This window comes from Rhincodon typus, chromosome 26 (assembly GCF_021869965.1).
Source record: "Rhincodon typus isolate 14 chromosome 26, sRhiTyp1.1, whole genome shotgun sequence".
Lineage (NCBI taxonomy): Eukaryota > Metazoa > Chordata > Chondrichthyes > Orectolobiformes > Rhincodontidae > Rhincodon > Rhincodon typus.
In genome coordinates this window covers 18,180,439-18,200,224 of record NC_063357.1, presented here as the reverse complement: position 1 = coordinate 18,200,224, position 19,786 = coordinate 18,180,439, and the positions used below count along the sequence as shown (strand labels likewise).

At 39.1% G+C, this 19,786-nt stretch overlaps 1 protein-coding gene across 1 annotated transcript in view; it reads right to left on the bottom strand.

Moving 5' to 3' along the window:
• LOC109930302 (seizure protein 6 homolog) overlaps nt 1-19,786 on the bottom strand; it is an 834,907-nt gene that overhangs the window by 199,174 nt on the left and 615,947 nt on the right. The gene's annotated exons all lie outside the window — the stretch shown is intronic.

Here is a 19,786-nt window from a genome sequence, read left to right as displayed (position 1 = left end):
AGTAGGAAGCTGTAAGATGGCAAAGGAAGCAAACAGCAGAGGGAGTGGACTGAGGAGGTTTGGGGTGGAAAATGAGGGTCCAAATGGACAGAACATTTGTAAACCTGCGAACAAAGAAATATTCAGCTGTCTGGAAGCCAGGAAAATTTGAAGTCGATGAAGTAATGAATTACTTGAAAATAATTTTGGAATCTCTAGCTTAAGGCTGCATAAATTCAGGAATCAGTATATGGTTGGGGGGTGGGGTGGATATATAGCAGATGCCATCATAATGAGCATTGAATCAATTGCTAAACTTAAATCACAGACTGAGATCTGAGATGCAGTAGGAAGACGAGCAACTAACTGGTTAAAATGTTCCAATTTTGTACAAATATGATTGAAACATATTAATAATTACTTCACCAGTCTATGGAAGGTGAGCTTTCTTACGTAGCGGTGTGTGTCACTTATACTGAAAAATAAATAAAATTGTTGTTAACTTGTGCCTGCTATCTGATGCAAATTCAAATTCTGTGGCACCCAGGAAGTTAATGTTTTCCTTGTGCACTGTGGCCTTAAAATTAATGAATGATTGCTAATTGAAGATGTCGATGAATTCTTCTAATTCTACTTCTTCGAGAGTCTAACTACCACATATATTAACACAAATAAAGCAGGCATTGTTACAATGTGACTGCTGACCTAATAAATGAGTGAGTGAGAATGGAAAAGGAGCCCTTTAAAAACAAACAGTAACCCTTGGGAAATCCTCGAGAGCTGCCCACAGTGGGGAGAAAAAGCACTGAGACACAGGTATATGTTGCAGAGGCGGAAAATTATGTGCAAGGATGGTAGCTCAGCACAATATTTTGGTTTGACTAAGAAAAAGTTTGTTTTAAAAAGTGTTACGAATCCTGTGCACGTCAGCTGGTAAGAAAGAACAACAGGTCATCTGCAGATGAGGATGGTTACTATGAAACATTCAGACTGTCAGTCTCTGTGCTAAGGGAATACTGAGCATCGTGAATAACACTCCAGCCCGCATTACCCAACATAATATTAATGGAGCAGTCAATGATTACTGCTGTGGAACTAAACACCAACTCAGCCAATTAAAAAGGAGTGAATCTAATTAGGTTAAACGATGCAGTATTCCAATGTTTTGGAAGGCAGACATCAGTATTGTGGGGAAGCTTTCAGATTAGCCACTGCATGGGTGCACTCTGTCGAACTCCTCTGTCCAGGATATTTCAAATGATTATATTTTGTGTTCTAAAATTCTGGCATCGTTTCCATTCCATAGTCTCAGTAAAGACTCCATTGTGCAGCATGACCAGCTTATGCCAAATAGCCTGTTTCTACACTGCAAGTTCAACATACATACATGGCTTTTATATTCAGATTGCACTTCTGACATTCAGACCCCAATTTAAGCTCTTGAAAAAAAAACGTTGTGATTCGTTTATGAGTCCTGAAATTTGAGAGTTTTGTTGAATCTCACATGGGAAATGGAAACATGTGGAAAGCTATATTTAAAACTCCCATATGATTTCAAGTGCTTATAAAATACAAAATGTGAGTACATTTCCAATGCAAACACATTTGTCGTTCTAAATAAAACAGCAGCACCACAGAATAACAAGGATGTTACATTTTACTGAAGATTTCAGAGACAGATGTGCAGCACAGAACGGACAGTATGTTGCAGACTTCCACTCCGTGCCTGCATTGGGAATGACAAACGGAAGAATGCATTCATGTTCGATAATCAAAATTAATTTCGTGATTAAATAAATGATAAATATCTTGTATTACCTTTAAGCAATGGTTTGTGGTTAATCCTACTGCAACATTATTTGTTTTAGTCAAATAAATCTAAAGTATTAATAATAAATATCAAAATCTTCATGCTATTTGCAGTGATATAGCGACCCTTGTTCATTACTTAATATACATGTGAAATTAGTGGAAAACATAAATAAACTAACATGGGTAGTGGCTAATTTTAATAAAGACAGCCACAATCAAGAGGGGACCAGAAGAAAAGATGACTAAAAAATTAGTGAAAGTGTTATACAGACAGAAATCTGGGGCAATGGGTGAGACATGGAGTCATAGAACCATAGAGTAATACAGCTGGAAACAGGCCCTTCAGCCCAAACTGGTCTATGCTGACCATGGTGCCCACTCAGCTAGTTCCAATTGCCTGCATTTGGTCCATATCCCTCTAAATCCTTAAAATCCATGTACCTATCTAAACGGTTTTTAAATGCTTCTATTGTACCTGCCTCAAACACTTTCTCCGGCAGCCCATTCCAGACATGCACCATTCTCTGCGTGAAGAGGTTGCCTCTCAGGCCCTTCTTAAATTTATCCCCTCTCACCTTAAACCTATGCCCTGTATTTTTCAATTCCTCATCCCTGGAAAAAGACTACATGCATTCAAGCTATCGCTGCCCCTCATGATGTTATACACCTCAGTAAGGTCACCCCTCATTCTCCTACACTCCAAGGAATAAAATCCTATCCTGGCCAACTCCTCCCTTTTACTCAGGCCTACTAGTCCTGGCAACATCCTCATAAATCTTCTTTGCACACTTTCCAGTTTATTCATATCTTTCCTATAACAGGGTTACCAACACTGTACACAATACTCCAAGTGTGGCCTTACCAATAACTTATACAACTGTAACATAAAGTCCCAACTCCTATACTCAATGCCTCAACCAATGAAGACCTGCATGCTAATCACCACCCTGTCCACCTGTGACGCCGCTTTCAACGAACTATGTATTTGCACTCCTATGTCCCTCTGTTCCACAACACTCTTCAGGACTTTACCATTTACTATATAAGTCCCAACTTGGTTTGACTTTCCAAAGTGCAATACCTCACACTTATCTGCACTGAATTGCATTTGCCAATCCTAAACCCATTTCCCAATCTGATCGAAATCCCTGTGTAATTTTTGATAACTTTCTTTGTTATCAATGACACCTCCTAATTTTGTATCATCATCTATGTAGGTCAAGCATGAATCTTACTGAATCACACATAGAGTTGCACACTTGAGCAGTTTCAATAAACATCTCATTAAATATCTTGGCAATTTTCTGAGTCCCCCTCCACTGACACCCTCATCCCTTTTCTGATGAAGGGTCTAGGCCCGAAACGTCAGCCTTTCTGCTCCTATGATGCTGCTCGGCCTGCTGTGTTCATCCAGCCCTGCACCTTGTTGTCTCGGATTCTCCAGCATCTGCAGTTCCTACTATCTCTCATTAAATATCTTAATGTCCCACTGAATAGTTGTTCAGTTGGCTCTTAATGGCAGAGAATGCAAAATGTCAGTCCAACTTGGAGTCACATATTCCGCAAACAATGGAAGCTGCACATCCAATCCTGTGGCGTAAAAGAATTTACCAAAACCTAGGGTGATGTACATAAAGCACTTTGCTTTTTCAGTTTACAACAATTTGAAGGAGATTATGTGATGCTTGGCAACACAAGCAGGCGTTCCTTGTGACAACTGGGCCAGGTCCTTGCATCAATCATCATGAAAAAGCAATGACTGCCTTAAAACACTTGCGCTGATTACTTCTGTGAACTCCTGTGAAGAACAGGGCTAATACCAGAAAGAAAGAAAGCATTTTGAAATTGGACTCCGAGCTATGGAATGCTCACTGGGTGCAGAGAAAGGTGGAATGGCCACTTAGAGACCTGTCAAACCACAAATTGTGGCAGGCATGACATGCTTAACTGCTAACTGAAAATTATCAGGTTCCTGCTTGCAAAACTTTGTACTTTAAAGCAGAAAACTAAGAAGAAATAAGAGTAACTGTCTCTGACTCCTGGGATCTGAGAACTTAAAACGCCTTCCCTCCTCTTGACCTCTTCTCCCTCTTCCGATATTCAGACTTTTAAAATCAAGCTTTTAGTTTGTGGATCATTTCTTGCTGATTTTCTCCAATTCAACTCCTTTTTGACCATGGTGCTAGGGACAACTTATTCTGTAACTCCATTATCCTTCAGGTGAAAAGCTCCTTCTAACTTATGAATTTCATGATTTTAACTTAGAACCCCTCTCCCTTAAACAGTTCAGCATACAAAATATTGTCCTGCACACTTATAATACAATTGTATTGTATTATACAATTGTATTGTATTATAAGTGTCAAAAACTCTCAGTTGGGTTACCTTAAAGCCTCATCTACACCATGAAAAATACACCCAATGTCCTTAACTTCACCTCATGAATGCAATTCCTGACAGAAATTACCTTTTTGCTGCTCATCTCATCTCCTGCTGGAGGCCAAAGTAGATCTAAATCTGTGGTTCAAAAGAGTTGACTTTAATGGGAAACCTTCTGGAAAGATATCCAGCACAAATCTGGATTACTCCTGACAGATGAAAACTTTAGCTATTTAGACTTGCTGATGTGTGCTCTTTGTTCTTTAAGAAAGGAGAGTAACTTGCCTTTTTAAATCAATTTCTTCTTCAGTCTGTAAGCATGAATAATTTAAATGATAATGATCTTCAATGTAAGTATAAGATAATGAAAGACAAAGGAGGGAAATAATTCAGCGGAGTACTTAGTGACGTGTAGGTTATTACTGTATTTGCTGCATTAACCTGATAAAATATTTTATATACAGTACATTAAGGTACTGTTAGTCATTTTGCTAATGATGCTATTGAATCTGCTGTCATTTTAATTGATTTTTGAATTATTTAAACTAGTTACATTAATAAAATTGTATCGCAATGGCCCTATGGTGATTATTGAATCCGTGACTTAATTTCTGCCTTGAGGAAGTAAAATTGATTATTTTTAATGATAGTACATGAGACAGCAAACAATACAGAACTGTGGAATGTAATGGCTGGTTAAAATCAGCAGCGACTACTAACAGCATAATTATAATGAAGCAACTTTCTTGGTATTCATGGCAACCCGCAGCATCAGTTACTGTGGGCAGAATGTTATAGGGGCCTGAGAGATATGGGCTATGGAGAAATTTGTGGCACAATCACATGAAAAGTCTAGAGGGGCCTAGATCAAAGTTAGGAGTGACTCGCTGCATCTTTTATGTATTTGCAGAGTGGGGTGGCACATTTCTCGAAAGTGAATTGCCAATGAACTGGGATTATGGCCTCTTTAAGTGTCTTATTAAGATCACGACCCACCTCAATATTCAGCTTCCTATCTTGTCAAACGCACTGAAGATGCTAGACGTTGAGGTCTCGACATGGAACTCACAGTAGGTAACCTGGCGACTTCAGCTCTGCTTGCTTTAAACGTCCTCAATGTTGGACAGTGAGTACCAACACCTCAGGGCATGGTCCATGGGTACAACCTACATGCATTTTACATGCACAGACATTGGCATCCAACATGTGCCAGCATCTAAGAACCCTCACATTCATTTATAGAATGCTTCTGCATTTCCAATACTACACCTCAGTTTGTACCAGTAACTATAACTGTAATATTGCAGCAAGGACATTGTGCACTCAGGTTCATGCACCCAGCTCAGGACTGGTTCAGCCTGTATCTCCAGTCTGTTTGCTTGCTCTCATTGCATTCATTTGCTCTGAATCTACTCAGATGTTCACAGCATCCTTGCCTTGCTTTTTACACTTTGCCCTCTCAGCCAGAGACACTAGGTTCACAGTACTGCTGTGTCATTCAGTGTAGACAAAGCCAGAAAGCTTGTCATGGTTGCCTGCAGACATTCAATCAGGTAAAAGGAGATAGCTTATGATCTGAAAGTCCTGACACAGTGAGTCAAGGGCAGCCTTTGCAGCAGTCCAGGGGTTAGAAAACTTGCTGTACCTGGTGATGAAAAACTCTCAGAAAATTCCCGACCTAGCTGGCACTTAGCCACTAAAAAGTAAAAATCAGCTGTAAGTGACAAATGTTAAAAAAAAACCTTGAATTGAGTTAATTTGCAAAATTTACTATAATTAGTTTTTATTCCATAAACACTGACAGGCAGCAATGTTTCACAATGCATTTGACTTTGTTACATCATTACATTGCTGTGACAGACAAGGGTGTGATTATAATGGTATGATCACAGTGGAGGGGGACACAAATTACCAAATTATGGTATTTCGTTCTGATACCAAAATAAAACTGCATAATTAGTCCCTCTTCAAGTTCGTAATTTGTAACCATTTTAGCCTCTCGAATTTCAGGAAGATGGGGCCAGTCCTTCTCTGAAATTGTCAACCTGCAGTGCACTGAATCGCTAGACACCGTTTACCTGAAGGAACAAGAATTTCTGCAGAGTGTTTAAAATAACTAAATATCCACTCATTTGGACTATTTGAGCCATCTTTCTGCTTTAACTTTAGCATTTTACTTTTTAGAAAGTTCAGGCACACTCAGGCTAAGAACTACATAAAGTCACTGCCTTTGTTCTGGCCATATTTTAAAGAAAATAAATTTTTAGTTGCAATAATTTGTGGCTGTTCTCTCTGAGCAGAAACTTATGATTCACCACATCCAATAACTAGGCCATCAGGCAATAACATTTGATTGCTGTGAAAACTCCATCTCTGATGCCTTCAGCCAATGACTCCCACGTCCCATGCATGAGTAAAAGAATCTTGAAGAAGGATCACAGTTGCAAGTCAGCGAATGTTCTGTGTTAGAGTACTGAAGGTTTGTTCACAAAAGTTGGGAATATACATTGAATGTACAACATTATAAATGTTGCAAATTTCCTTACATTTATGCATGATTTTGCTTTATTGGTGGACAATTGCTTTGTTTTTATTTGAGTAGGATGAAAAAACGTTGTTTAATTTGTGAATGATATTCAATCTACAAGCGAGCCTGAGTGAGATTATGGTTTGGTACCCTGGCTGGTGAAACCTAAGCAATAGCCACATCCTTTGAAAATTTGTTGCAATACCAACTCGGAATTGGAGATGTCCAAATATAGATGGAGATGATTCTATCTGTTTGACTGTGCAATTCAGCTGATATTTTTTCATTGATCTATTCAGACGTATTATTACACAACTCTGGGCCAGGTAGTACCTGAATTTGGGCCTCCAGTCTCAGAGGTTGGGACACTCCACTGCACCATAAGAGCCTGGCGCCAATCGCATGATGTTTCCGTGTGCATTGTATACAGGCAGTCCTCATGAGTTCAAAATTGTAATCACTACCTCACTACTAATTAGTCAAAGGTGAAAACTGAATAATGTCTCTCACACACCACAGTCATTTAATGTGGAAGGGCCTGCAACATTGAACTTGTGAAATAGTTATGAATGAAAGCAGATGAAACAAATACTTTTGTACAGAATTGTGATGATCTGGTACTGAGGCATCCACTTCTGTGACCAAAACCAGAGCAGAAAAGACCATGTGTTTCTCTTTGTGCTATTGCTCCTTACATTGTTCATAATGTCAAGCTTGCTTATGAGACGTATAACAGATATTATGCATTTCTTATAAAGGTATCTTTATTGTAGAATTATTACACAGTAATAGTCATACAAATATGAAATCAACCACCACATAGCATGCAGGGAATCCTTGCCAAAGCTTGTTTGTCACCAGAGGGAATATTCTTAAGGTCTTGGAAATAACTGACTTTCTTCCAGAATTCACAAAATCAATTGGCTGGGACTGCTGTGTTCTGAAGCTGACTTGTGACTTCTGCCAGAAATCCACCACTTGGTTGTCTGTCAGATATTATTTGATACTGACAGGACCACCCCAGTGGGAAAATACTAAAGCTGCTATAAGACTTTCTGTTCCAAAATCTTGAGAACAACAATTATAATGAGCAGATGATTTTTGTGGTGCATTTGGCAAATACTTTGAAATCGGAGACAAAAATCCTTGGATATTGTCTGAAAAGATACAGTATATTGCATAAATACATTCCCTTTTTCCATCAAGACTGAGAGAATGGAACAGGACTGAAATGATTTTTCACACTGCCCTTCATATCGTACTAAGCACTCTGATGTCAGGCACAGCTTAGCTTTCATACAAAGCTTCCTTCAACGTTCCAAGCATTGCAGAACTAAAGACTTGAACTTTTGAAGGGACTGCCCTTTTCTGCTGTGCCTGATAACCTTACTGTTTCATAAAATTCTCTACAAGGCACCACTTGCAATTTGTGGCAGATGTGAAATATCTCCCCCAAGAAGAAAAGAAATATCTGACAGCTTGAATTTTCCAACCAGTGCACCTCCTGCCAACTGAATTGAATATCTCGTTAGCAGAGGTGTGGACAAGGTGCTGCACTACTCACTTACCCACCCTCTGTGCTCAGAGAGAACAAAGCGATGTTGGAACATGGGGTCGCTAGGGAGAAGCATGCATTTTGTGTTTCTGCATTAGACAGCAAATAAAGAGGGAAGCCAGCCTCAGGCATGCATGGTGTTTCTGCTGAAGTTAAAAAGATGTGGAAGGTTTGAGGTGCTGAAAGAACTTCAAGTCATCGTAACAGGCAAGGGACCAAAACAAAAACAAATTAGAACAAATCAGTTTTGCAAAAAGCCCATGATAATTCTGCTGCATTAAGTTGACATGAAGTGATGCAGGATTTCAGAGACATTTATCTTCACTGTGTGCCGGGGCAGTTTTTTCTGGAGTGTTCCTGGAAAGAACACAGAACTATGTGGGCAGGCAGACAGTGGGAAAGTAAGCAAAGCTCGAGAATAGGACGTGGATGAATTAAACAGATCTTCATAACAATACATAGATGATTTGTAGGACTTGGTGGTGGTGATGGTGGTGGATGCGGTACGGTGGGGGTAGTATAGAAAATATTTGTGTGTTCATTTTGTCACCTTTTTTGTAGATGCAATTTTGAAATAGCTGTGGAAATGATTCAAGTGCTCAAGGTAAGATATGAGTGGATAAAAGAGTATGTCATTTACAATATTGTATGTAAAACAAATCAGAAGTGAAAGCATTAAAAGCAAGTAACCAGAATGCGCAAAGGCAGTTGTCCTCATATTGTCTTGTTAACAGGTAACACTGAGTAACTGAAACCATGCAGTTGTGCAGGTAATCGCTAAATATGGCTAAATCCACCCTTTTATATGTTTGGGCTATGTTATGACAGTATTCTACAGAACCATCAAAGATTGCTAAATTAGATTCGTTGCCACCAATCCTTAGCATGAGTCTAAATTAATGGCACCTTGTAGATGGGGGTTAGTTAGCTCAGTTCGCTGGGCAGCTAGATTGCAATGCAAAGTGACTCCAACAGCATGGTTTCAATTCCTGCAAAGGTTGATGTTACCATGAAGGACTCTCCTTCTCAACCTCTCCCCTTACCTGAGATGTGGTCTCTCTCAGATTAAACAGCCACCAGTCATCTCTCTCTGATAAGAGAGCAGTCCTGTGGTACTATAGCAACTTTATCTTTAATGAAGTGGAGAAGGATGCCCACCTGAGTTCTTTGGGCTGAAGACAGGCTCAACCTTGTTAAGCAGCATAATTTATTTCACAGTACTTAACAGCTAGTTATTCTATATTCTGCTTCTTATGATGTGTTAATGAGATACAACCAGTGTTAACTTAGGACGTAGTGCATGGCAGCGTCATTCCTGTACAAACCATTGAATCACCATGCTTGACTTGTTCTAGACTTGTTGCATAACTGTCTGTCGTAGTTAGTCACTTGTTGCTGATGAAATTTTTGGTCTTTCTTACAAGTGACTTTTTCAAATCCACAGATCTCATTTGCAGACTCAACCACTTTGGAAGGGTAGGGAGCTAAGTTTTTAGTTTTCTTCCCATTAGCAGTTCTATTGGTGAAAAGCTGCACGGGGTACACTGGAGAAATAGTTAATTAAAGCTGTGAAGAAGTCTGTGTCCTTTTTTTAAAAGGTCCTTGACTGTTTGCACTCCACATTCAGCTTCTTCATTTGGCTGAAGATATCTTGGTGAATCAGTGACATGCTGGAACTGGGAAATGATCTCAAATTTCTCAAATGTCTGATTGGCAAATTGTGGCTCATTATCAGATGTCATCACATCTGAGATTCCACAAGTGGTACATATTTCATGTAGGACCACAACAATGGTACAGAATCTGAAGACAGCTATTTGATTTAAAATCGCTAAATATTTCAAATATTTACACTCACTATATTTTGACTGGAACTTTCTCTTTTGCTCCCTTGGACCGCTTTGGTCTTTGTAGAAATGTAGACTTAAGAGGATCACCACTGTTATATAAAACATTGGTGCCTACCTGCTTCTGCTATGGACTTAATGGAAAGATTTGTTTGGCTATCAGCATGGCATATTCTGTGGCTGTTCCGACGGAGCCATCTGAAATGATTTGCGGAGATTCACCGCCACTAATCCTCCTTACTATTCATCATCTAAACTATTGATAGAAAGTGTGGAAGTGGGGAAAAACATAAGCTCAATCTTGATAAACAGTATAGGATTATTACACGGTATTCAGTGACTAGTTACATCCGTGTTATATAACAGCCTGTTGTGAGATCGAAGGCTCAACTTTAAGGGTTAGTACATATTACTATTAGTTACATTGAGTTAGCACTACAGAAACAACTTAAAGACTAGTTAGCTGTACCCAGGAATTTATTTTTCATTCCAATGGGAAGTGCGTATCTCATGGTGTCAGTTAACCCTTTCAGGAATTATCTTACTTCCAGAACAGCAACTGACCTTTTCATCACTGTGAATCTACTGGAAGAACTCAGGTGCAATATTGTGAAAACTAACAAAACTCTGCTGACTTGAGGTGGACTTGAACATCTAACCTTTATTGAATAAAAGGGAACTCAGGCCCCAAAACATAAATTGCTGGAAAAACTCAGTCGGTCTGGCAGGATCTGTGGAGAGAAAGCAGATTCAATGTTTTGATTGCAGAAGTTTCTGAAGAGTCACTGGACTCAAAACGTTAACATTGCTTTCTCCCCACAGATTCTGCCAAACCTGCTGAGTTTCTCCAACATTTCTGTTTTTGTTTCAGATTTCCAGCATCTGCAGCTTTTATTTATTTTTGTGAATTCTGGCAGCCTTGTCTAACACAAAACACATTACAGTGCAGATTGATCCTAATCTCTTTCAACAGTGAACAGAGGTATAAATCCACTAGACTTTTCATCGGGAGATGTTGAGGTTAATTGTAGTGCCTCGACTCATTCTGCTTTCTGTGATTAGGGCTGATTGCATATATTGAGCAGTTGCCTGTGTTATTATAGCTAGACTTGAGTGGCCGACTCAGGTGCAAATCTTCCTCTGTCCACAGTGCTGAAAGGATAAGTCGTGGGTGAGTTGATACCAGCAAAAGTCTTCAAGAATTTGTGGAATTATTGTAACAACCCAAGTGAATCACAATTGTACTCTCGTGAAGGAATCTTGGTATCCGTATTCCATTTATGCTATATGTAACTCTGACCCAACACCAAACCAGAGGACTCTTTGTTACCCTCAGAAATGGCCAAGCAAACCACTCTATTGTATAAAATCTCAAAAAAAAGCAAAAAAAAAACCTTATGATGCACCTGTGATCTAGGGTATGGCATGGCAACAACAATCTAATTGACCCTGCAGAATCCTTCTCGACTGCACCTAGGAAAAGCCAGGTAATGATCATTGCAAACTGCGCACCAAAATCACGAAGTTCAAAAAGAAACTGGAAATGTATTGATTACAATCAAGATGTCAGTTTCTCACGCAGTTACGGTTTTCTTGGCTTGGAGTCCGAAGGTGCTAGGTTCAAGCTCAATTCCAAATGTACAACCACAGGCTGACAGTTCAATGCAATTAGGAGAAAATGTTGCAGAGATGGAGTTGTCATTTTTGGTTTAATCATTGAACCAAGGCCCTCTATGCCCTCTCAGATGGATATGAAAGATCCAGAAAATGACCAGAAGAGTTTTGCTCAATGTGCTGGTCAACATTTATCCCTCAATCGATACCATTAAAATGGATTATCTGGTCATCATCACACTGCTGTTTGCGGTAGCTTACCAGGCTGCTGCATTTCTTAAATTACAAAAGTGACACATTTAAAGAAAACTTGGTAGACTGCAAAATGCTTTGTGATGCCTAGAAGCCATTAAATGTGCAATGTGCATGCAAATCCTTAATTCTTGCTAAAGGGCTTCATTTCTATTCTGCTGGGAACAGGGAATATGTCAATTAAAGAATCTGTTCTATAGGTCCATCATATAGACTAACCACATCTTAGGCTAAATTATCCTGTATAGATTTAATGAACATGTGCATATCTTTGATCTTCCAATGTACGATGACCATGGATGATCTTGCGTATGACTGTATAAGATTGATAGCCCGTAAAAGAACATGCATGAAAAATGTAGGCTCTATGGGTACATCTATTGTTAGTGAAATGGTTTTAGAAAGTGCATGCAATATCATGAATAAACTGTTGACTGTGTGTGGACAGGATGAGTTCTCTACAACAAAGTGTCATAAAAATGGGGAGATGATTTTGAAATTCTAAACACAGGTACGTATTTGGACATGCATGACCAGGTTACTACTCCTGAACTATACTTTTGATTTGCTTTAGTTTATGTGCTCTCTCTTTATTTAGTTCCAACAAAAGTTGGATCACAGATGAATAAGGATTATCCACAAGTTCTGAAACAGCCTGGCCACGTTTTTAGCCTTTTCAAGTATTTAAGAAGTGTGCATCAGCAACCAAAACTAGGTCTGGAGCTCTGCAGTTTTTCAAAAATATGAGCTTTACTACTGATTGAAAAACAAATCAGGATCCTTGCCAACAACTTCTTTCTTTTCATCAGAGGGAATGAGGTTGCCAAGAGTGAAAAGATAAAACTGGAAGAATTGAGACCAATTAAGGAAAGCAGAATGCAAAAGTGATGGACAGACCAAATGAGCATCCCAATGGTTTACATGTACACAAAGAAAGAGCGTGAGAGAGAAAGAAAGATAAAAAGAGACCCAGGCATATAACTACAGCAACACAAATTGTTCCTGCTTTGATTGCATTACTTCCTTAAATGGCTGCATGATCCAGCTTCAAATTTAATACCAGAAGTGTGTTAGGTATAGATAAGAAACTAAATGTGCAAATGTAAGAGAAAGTATTAGTGACTAACACTGTATTGCTGCATTTGGTTCCTGTGAATTTATACCACTTTAACATACAGCATGTTTTCCTATGAAAGTTAGCTTTAGAGCCCAATGTTAATTAGGGAAAAGTTTAAACATTGAGTGCAACAGTTACATCTCATTTTTCTTCTTGGCCACATTTCTACTGGCTATAGATTCGTTGTCACTTCAGATCCCTTGATGCACTCAAGTAGTTGCATGTGAGTGGTGCCACTCTATGCAACAGGTGTGTAAATTAAGACCCATCTGACTGTGCCCAGTTAAGATGCCATGGCATTATTTCCTACCCTGGCCAACAGTCCTCCTGACAAACTCCACCAAATGTTGCCAAAGTTACTTTTTTTTTGGGCGGGTGACTTCACTGTGCATAGAATGGCTGCCACCTCTGCTGACAGGCCTTGCATTTCAAAGGAATTAACGAGGCAATTTGAGATCTTGTTGAGAAATGGGACAAGATCATTTTTATAAATGCAGGCTTGCTCATTCTTTCTTTTTGCCTTCCTTTATTCATTTCACACTTGGGGTTCAATATTTTCAGATAGATATTAAAAATATAAACATTAACATCATTTTTTAAATACTGAATTCCCTGCGGATTTGCTTGCATGCAGACAACACTTCTTGTTTGACAAAATCTAGAATCAACTTTGATGTGTTCAAGTTACTTTCAAGAAGTTTTTCTTTAAATTTTTAAAGAGCTTAAAATCAGAAAACTCATTTAAAGTATCTACAAATAATTCATAATATAAATGCATCACTTGCAAAAAATGTTCTCAGCATTTTTTTAAAAATGTACGCAATTACAGTATAAATTGAGAATATTCCAGAATCAAAGCATCACTAGGTATCAAACTGTATTGCAATTGCACTTTTTAAAATTGGGCAAAAATGTGGTTTAAAAAAAATGGCTTTCAAAGTGCAAATTGGTCATCAACTTGTGATGCAGAATAAATAATATCTGACTCAGCATAAGTTGCTGATGATGTAAAACAAAAACAGAAAGTGGTGGAGAAACTCAGTAGGTCCAGTAGCATTTCTGGAGAGAAAAACAGAGTTAACATTTCTGATGAAGGGTCACTGGATTCAAAATGTATTTCTCTTGTATTTCTCTCTGCAGATGGTCCCAGACCTGCTCAGTTTCTCCAGCACCTTCTGTTTTTGTTTCAGATTTCCAGCATCTGCAATTCTTTGTTTCATTATATTGGTGGATGATGTGTCCACCTGTGCTGTAGATATTTTTAATCAACTTATTTAGATATGTTATGACACACTTCTGGAGCAAGTGGGACTTGACCCTGGGCCTTCTGGCTCAGAGGCAGGGACACTACCATTTTTCCCAAGGACCTCCCATTCCTTTGTAAGTTTTGCAGCAAAACAGGTTCTTGCATTTTACTCTCCCTGTGAGTTTCATTGAGTTTCTGCATTTGCACATGAATTGATCCTTAAAGATCCAGAATGTTTTGTCTGGCAATTAGTAGTGTAGGAAGCCTTTTAGCAACAGAATAACTGCCACTCAACTTCTCTAAACATTTAAACATATGAGGTCTCAATCTTGAATTTTTGAGTTGTTGCTGAAGACATTAAAAATGCCCAAGCTGATTCCTTCAGTGTACTGTGCAAATTTCTACTGGGCACACCATGAGATGCTAATCTCCAGCAAATTTCAGTCCTGCATCAATACAAATGATGCCACTGCTACAGAAAATCATCTCCAATTGTTCAAAAACACTGAAAGTATTGGCTTTGAACCTTGCTAAGGCTGATGAAGTAAAATTCTTCTTTCTCTCCAATGGAAATACAGTACCTAAGTAAAACATACATGGACAATTTCAACTTAAGTGAAAGTGGGCATGAACATGAACAATAGAGCTCTCTACTGCCCTTGAATCCCGAAAGGGTCACCACTATTCTGACCATGCAAACATATGAACTACAATTATATTTTATAAGGGTCAATGTCTTTGACTGGGAAACTCACCTGGATATATTGGATTGATCAGTGAACTGAAACATATTACAACATACGCATCCACTAGACCTAACTGGCAAAAAGTTTCACATTCACAGGTCAAAGTTGGCATGATGACCATAGTTAAATCTATAGCAGCAGTACACGCCAACTACAAGATTCACAACAGCAACTCACCAAGCACCCTTTGCCAGCATCTTCTAAACCAACAAACCCTCTTGTCAGGATGGGCAATATCAGATACCATCCAGACTTGGAATAATACTGTCATTTCTTTACGGTGCTGGGTCAAAATCCTGCTTTACCTTGCCAATAACATTGTGTGTTTATCTATACCAGAAGTACTGCATTGGTTCAAGAAGGTGGATCACCACATTTTCAAGGGCAATTAGGAATGGGAATTAAATGCTTGCATTATTAGGGATACTTATTAGGGAAAATTATTGAATATTTGAGTTAGAAGAAACAAAGTCATGGAAGAGAGTTTTGGGAGTAGACCCCAGAGGTTCAAGAGAAATTATGTTACAAAGGTAGGCAGTCATTGTGTTAGAAAGGAAGCTGGGTTTGGGGTCAAATACGATGCCAAGCTTGCAAAAAGGCTGATTCAATCTGTGATTAAACAGGGGCTGGAATCAGTGGCAAGGATTCAATGTTAAATTGAGGGGCGGAGAGGGTGCAGTGAGGTCTACTGATTGGACATTGGGCCAATGGTCAGACAGAACCAAGAGACTGAATTAGACAAGACATGCGGTGAAGAGCCAAATCTGGGTGTTGTGAACATACATGTGGGAGTTGAACTGATACTTTGGCTGATTTCAGCACTGTGTGGCATCTCAATGAGAATTTTAATTGCGTAACTGTACTGTTAGGCTGAAACTACCCAACAGATTCTTTAAGATCTGTTCAAAATGAATACAAGAAGACACATGTGCTTCAATGTAAATTTATTAGCTTAATCTACTAATATGTGAATCAATTAGCTTAATCTACTCTATAATCAAGCAAACTAATGAGTCTCACTGCCTTGTCTACATGCTGAGGACTGGCACTTGGAGCTCTATCTCAAAACCCATGTTTCTTGTCTCAGAAGCCCCAGCCCAATGGGAGTGGGATAAAGTCCCTGATATTAACAATTGTTCTGAATCTACAATTTTGTTGTTCTTTCACTACTTTTCCAGGCATTCTATTGTGTAGACATTGTCTAATCAACCAGTTCAGAGATATGATGACACACCCCTGGAGCATGTGGGACTTGAACCTGAACCAGCTGGTTCAAAGGTAGGGACAATAGCACTGCACCACACCAGACAAGCCCTCTATTTTGTGCATAAAACAAGTTGAAAAACACTTCCACGTGGTCCTGTGTTAACTGCACAATATTCTGATACCTCCCAGCCAAATCAGGCTGTTTTTGCACTAGGCCTGCTTTCCATGTCGTTTTCAACTTTCTGCAATTGCTCATTGTCACGTCCAATTAGCCTTTAGTAACTAACCCTTAATCTGGTTTGAAAGTATCATTTAAGCCCAACACCACAACAATCTACTGTGGATTTCAATTACCTTCATTTTCAAAACCTTACAACGTAAATTTCTGATGATATTGGATGAATGTCAATTACAATGACAAGATGATCTTCCATCTACTACTTCAAATGCTATCATTATTGCAAAACTTTAAATGCTGCAGTTGGCATGTATAGCACAGAGGAGCCAGTGCACAACTGAAAGCATTAATGTTTACCCAGAAACATTCTACTCTTTTAGAACATAAGAAATAGGAGCAGGAGTAGGCCATCTGGCCCATTGAGCTTGCTCTGCTATCCAATAAGATCATGGTTGATCTTTTCATGGACTCAATCCATTTACCCACCCACTCTCCATAATGCTCAATTCCTTTACTGTTCAAAAATCTATCTTTGCCTTAAAAATGTTCCATGAGATAGCCTCAATTGTTCCACAGATTCACAATCCTTTGGGTGAAAAAGTTCCTCCTCAACTCAACCTTAAATCTGCTCCCCCTTATTTTGAGGCTATACCCCCTAGGCCTAGTTTCACCTGCTTGTGGAAACAACCTCCCTGCTTCTATCTTATCTATTTCCTTCATAATTTATAAGTTTGTATAAGATCCCTCTCATTCTTCTAATTCCAATGCGTATAGCCCCAGTTTACTCAATATCTCCTCATAAGGCAACCCTCTCAACTGAGTGAACCTCTTCTGCACCCCCTCCTGTGCCAGTACATCCTTTCTCAAGTACAGAGACCAAAACTGTACACAGTACTCCAGGTGTGGCCTCACTAGCAACCCATACACCCTCATTTTAAACTCAATCCCTCTAGCAATGAAGGACAATATTGCATTTGCCTTCTTAATTACCTACTGCACCTGCAAACCAACTTTTTGTGATTCATGCACAAAGACACCCAGGGTCCCTCTGCACAGTAACAAGCTGCAATTTTTCACCATTTATAATAATAGCCCATTTTGCTGTTATTTCTACCAAAATGGATGACCTCTCATTTACCAACATTGTACTCATTCTGACAGACCCTTACCCACTCACTTAACCTATCTATACCCCTCTGCAGAATTTCAGTGTCCTCTTACCCTTTTTGTCTATCACTCATTTTAGTGTCATCTGTGAACTTTGACACATTACACTTGGTCCCCAACTCTAAATCATCTGTGTAAATTGTAAACAATTACAGCTCCAACTCTGATCCCTGAGACACACCACTAGCCACTGATCGCCAACCGGAAAAACACCCATTTATCCCCACTCTTTGCTGTCTGTTGGTTAACTAATCTTCTATCCATGCTAATACATTGCCTGAAATACCATGCACCTTTATCCTATGGAGCAGCCTTTTGTGCAGTACCTTGTTGAATGCCTTCTGAAAATCCAGATACTTCACATCTACCGGTTCCCTGTTGTCCACCACGCTTGTAATGTCCACAAAAAAATCCAGTAAATTAGTTAAACATGATCTGCCTTTCATGAACCCCTGCTGCGTCTGTTCGATGGGACAATTTTTATTCAGATGTCTTGCTATTTCTTCCTTGATTATTTTGAATTTTACCTCTAGACCAATTATTTTGGACCAAACCAAACCCCTTCAAAACATATCAAGGAGATAGCCCAAACCCTAAATTTCATCTTATCTAAAGGCCCTGTGTTGCATTCCAGGTGTGATTCAATTGGTCAAATTACTAGACTTAAAGCAAAACTTACTTTATTCTGACACCACAGTTACAAGTCATGGGCAGCACAGTGGCTCAGTGGTTAGCACTGCTGCCTCACAGCACCAGGGACCTGGGTTCAATTCTACTCTCAGGCGACTGTCCGTATGGAGTTTGCACATTTTCCCCGTGTCTGCGTGGGTTTCCTCCGGGCACTCCAGTTTCCTCCCACAGTCCAAAGATGTTCAGGCTAGGTGGATTGGCCATGCTAAATTGCCCAATGTGGAGATTAGGTGGGTTATGGGGGAGGGGTCAGTATGGACTTGTTGGGCCGAAGGGCCTGTTTCCACACTGTAGGGATTCTATGATTTCTTGAATATGAACAAGAAAGGAATTGGCATAATTTTAACTCTATCCAAATATTAACAAAATAATCTAGTATATAATTATTACTCATCAACTGTCCCAATACAGCAGCACCTTGGGAAAGGCAAATTCAGCAAAACAGATTTCCCTCACTTGCTATCTCATTTAGTCTAGGAGAAGGAACACTGGCAGAATGACTCTAGTAGCAGATAGAGAGAGTGAGAACTTAAAGTTTTTTGCAGCAGCAGCAGAGAGCGAGCTGTATCTAGCAGCTTAAACTCCAAAACCTCAACTTCAAAAACTGAAAGCAAAACTAAAACCCCGAGCCTGTGTGAACATGACTCCACCTACTCATGCTTCTTCTGTCTAATTTTTTTAAAAAAGTCCAAAGGTATTTACTCTGCATTCCATGGAGCAAACACCTCAGCACCAGGTTTACAACACCTCTCTTCAGGAGAACCAGAACAGAGAAATCCCTCTTAAAGGCACATCTCATCACACAATGAGAGAGAGAAAATGTACTGTGCATCTTTTGAGAAGTTTCAAACAAAGCACATGTTGATCAGCTCTAGGCTTGCTGGTGGTCGTCTTACTGAAGATGCATGAAACCAGGGAATGGAGGAAAAGAGAATAAATTAAAGGAATACTTTAAGGTTAATGCTGATAGGTTCAGGAACAACTCTAAATCAGTTTCTTGGCCACCAAAACATAATCAAAGAAATAATAGAATTAAAGAATGAGAAAAAGATGAACAAAGTTAATGGCAATTATGTTGATTACTTTAATTGAAATGGTACTTGATGGTGAGTTCCTTCTCCCTATTTACAAAGGAATATTGACATTCAAAAAGGAATCAGTAAGTTACTCAATTAAACTCTAATAAGAAAAGGAGGTCGACTGAAAATTTCTTAAACATGGCAGTACGGCTTCTGACATAGACTAGGCTGTATATATGAGAATAGAACATTAACTCTAAAGTAGAGGGCTGAGATATATAATCTATTTAGCTCAATGATACTATAAGTTCTTTGGAACCTCTGGGATTTGAAGGGACACTGCTAACTTTTTTTTGAAAGAAAACTGGTTCAGGAATATTGTGGTTTATTGAGAGGTAAATCTGAAATGGTATTAGCCTCCCCGGCATGAGGGGATTCAATCCTTTAAATTG